Raw genomic sequence first — 3,747 nt, forward strand, 5'->3', positions numbered from 1 at the left:
ATGCCATGGCAAAATGCGAGTCATTCGAACGCCGAATCCTCAGACACTGCACAGGCTTGTCATACAACTGGAAAACTAAAAAGATCGGCAAAAGCGCCGAAGTGTATAGGCGAGCCAAAGTCAAACCACTTCGAGAATGCGTTCTCACGCTAATGGAAGGGTTTTTCGAAAGAACGGAGGACCACCTCAATCCATTAATTCGGCATCTCTACCAACAGGGTTTTTTTTTTTTGTTGGGAGTAGGATAGGTGAATGCGTTTACGCACAGAGTGTTGGACTCCCGCAACGCTGGCGGACAACCAACTAAACACCTCCCTGTCATCAGAGAACTAGCCTGGAACCGTTTGACACATTACTTCGGGCTAGCTCTCCCGGCTTTGGGAGCCTTCAAGTCAGGGAATTCCTTTCACCAACGGGAGGGGAGGAGCGGAAGGGAGTTGTTGTTAGTTCAGGGAACCGCTTACCGTCCGATCCCTCTGCCGGTCGAGTTCAATCTTCTTCGTAGTAAGAAGACCCCGAACATAATGCGCAATACGATTCCAGCTGCCAGCGCTCTTCAGTATATCTCTGACAATGTTATCTGGAGAGAGCTCCCCTGTGTCTCCATAAAGCTGCTGGCGGAGGCCGTCCAACCTCTCGCAAGAGAAAAAGGTGTGTTCAGCGTCATCCGCCACTTTATTGCAGAGCACACAATCAGGAGATCGCACCTTCCCAACCCTGTGCAGGTAAGACTGAAAACCTCCATCCCCACTTAGAAGTTGGGTAAGGAAGTTATCAATCTCACCGTGCTTTCTGTTCAACCATGGGTCTAATTTGTCGATGAGCCGCCCAGTGGACTTCCCCCTTGGCTAATTTTGCCAAGAAAGTTGCCACTCGCTAAGGGTGCGTTGACGTTCTTCACGGGCAACCACTTCTCTTAAGTTTTCGCCCTTACGGCGATAGATAGCTTTGCGCTCCTTGGCAAGGGGGGCAACGGGGATCACTCCCGCAATCACCATCACAGCCGGTTCGGAGACAGTGCGATAAGCAGACGCCACTCGCAAAGCTCCTCGCCTCTACACTTGAGCGAGGCGTTTACGATGCACGTCCTTGTCAAGGGCATCAGCCCATACTTCCGCACCATAGAGAAGGACGGACTGCGTTGCTCCCATGAGGAGACGTCTTCTAGTTGATATAGGGCCGCCGACATTCGCCATTAGCCGACTCAAGGCCGCGACTCCTACTGCAACCCTGTCCGCTGGTGCTTTGATTTGCTCGAAGAAGCTCATCTTCGAGTCGAGCATTAAACCAAGGTATTTAATCGCTGGTTTTGACTCTATAGTCAACTCACCGATCGATATGGGACGCAAAGTCGGGATTCTCCTTCTGGTCAGGATGACTACTTTTTCCAGCGCAAGATTGAAACCGTGAGCAGTCATCCATCCGCTTACCCGTCGCATCAATATGCCAAGTCTGCTTTGCGCCTGTTCAACAGCGCGTCCGGCAACAAGTGCCGCAACGTCGTCTGCATAACCGACCAGGCGCGACTCTTCGGGCATATCGAGTCTCAGCAGACTATCGTAGGAAGCGTTAGGATGGATCCCTGCGCTACTTCCGACGTGATTTCCATCCTCCTCTGGCCTTCTAGCGTCTCATAGAACAAAGAGCGGTCTTTCAGATAATCCCTCAATATCCGCAAGAGGTAGCTTGGCTCGTGAAAGGAATTCTCTAGTGTGCCTAGCATATCTGTCCATCTTACGGAATTGAAGGCATTTCTGACATCAAGTGTTATGAGGAGCACTATCCGTCGAGATTGGCGGCTGTGTGTCCCGGCTCGATTAAACGCATCTACGACCTCCTGTAGATTTCCCTGTTCTAAACCCGAACTGCCTTGCGGATAAGTCCCCGGCAGCACGGATTGCTTCAGCGAGTCTACCCCTGACGAGCTTCTCGAGCACTTTTCCGGCCGTGTCAAGCATACACAGCAGTCGGTATGCAGACGGGAGCTCCGGGTCTCCTTTACCCTTACTGATCAACGCGAATCTGGCCACTTTCCAGCGACAAGGAAAAATGCCCTCCTTCAAGCACGCGTTGAACACTTCGAGCAGCAATTCTGACCGTTGGCGGAACACCAGTTTGTAAACTTCCGTCGGGATGCCATCAGGACCTGACGCCTTCCTGTTTTTCATAGTGAGAACCGTTTCTTCGAGTTCTCCCATTGTGAGAAGGGGGGCAATCCACGACGCTTTCCGCGCTGTTTACATCAACCCGTACAGGGTGTCTGGGGAACAATGCCCGCACAATGCGGTCCATCTGGTCGGTGCTCAATACGCAGGGCTTCCGCAGAGTCCCGATTTTCCGAGTGACAAGCTTATAGCCAAGTCCCCACGGGTCATCATTCACCTCATTAACAAGATTTTGCCAGCCGCGAGCTTTTTGCTTTTATTTATAGCGCTGCGGAGTCTCCTTTTTGCTGATCTATATTGTGCCTTTATGGCACATGCCTCCTCGTTGGCGTACAAACGTTGTGCCAAACGGCGGAACTTATGACACTCCTTCCGTAGGTCGGCAATTTCCGCCGTCCACCAGTACATAGAAGGCTTGTCGCGCCTGGGGCCTCTCCGGGGCATGGAAGCCTCACACGCCATCGTTATCAGATTCATCACTGAATTTACGACGGTGTCAGCTGCGACACTACCACCCCCCGGAGTGCCCCCCAGCGCGGCCCCATCTGCTCCAAGAGCTTCGGCGAATTTTCCGATGTTCACCCTCGCGGCATTCCACACGCAGGGAGAACGTTGTGTTGGTGCTCGCCGGCAAGTAGCGTCAAACACTCCGAACGCAATGTACTGATGATCACTTGCCGAGAAGTCTTCTAGGACTCGCCACCCGTCCACCGATGATGCCAGAGATTCCGACGCAAAAGTGATGTCGGGAAAGCTTCCTTCACAACCTGGGCGCCGAAATGTTGGCGTGGATCCGGTCTTTCAAACTACTAGCCCGGTTCTCGCCGCTATTCCCAGAATCCGTTTCCTTCTGGAGTCTGATTGAGGCATGCCCCATTCAAGAGCCCTGGCATTAAAATCACCGCCAACCAGGATTTGTCCCTCCGTGCTCGAAACGGCGTCCTCCAGAGCATCGAGCCGGCGCTGAAAGTCCGGAATCGACTCATTCGGTAAACGCTAAAAAACGTTATCCCTAAACACCGGATCCAGACAAATCCGTCCCCCCGGCCTTCGGCAAGAACACGAAGTCGAACGTCGTCCCGAACCCAGATGCCAGCGGTGCCCGCTTTCGCCAGACGCGCCACGATCCCTGCAGAGAACACAACTCTCGCTTTCCTTGCAAGTCTTCGCTTGATGACCCGCTTGGCCGCATCTCCGGCATGCTGTCCTCCTGTCCGGACCCTTGCAAGCTGCTGACGTGTGTCCATAGTCCAGACACCTGTAGCACTTGTTGGGGACTATCCGCATTCGTACCCTGCATACTACCCATCCGATTTTGATTCTCGCGCTATTAAGGAGTTTCCTCACATATTGCTCGGGGACATCCACCACGGCAAGTTTTTGACCTCGAGCATTTACAGAAGTAATACCTACCCGGGCATTGGTAACCTCTGGACATTCACGCTGTAGCGCCTCCTCTACTTCTACCTTTTCTGTGAGGCAGTCAAGATCCCGTATTTCTAGAGAGCACATGGGTTCTAGGCTGGAAACAAGAGCCTTCTCCCCCAATAGCCCCTTGACCGCATGGCAGAACGTGCTCTTG

Source organism: Hermetia illucens, chromosome 3, assembly GCF_905115235.1.
Source record: "Hermetia illucens chromosome 3, iHerIll2.2.curated.20191125, whole genome shotgun sequence".
Classification (NCBI taxonomy): domain Eukaryota; kingdom Metazoa; phylum Arthropoda; class Insecta; order Diptera; family Stratiomyidae; genus Hermetia; species Hermetia illucens.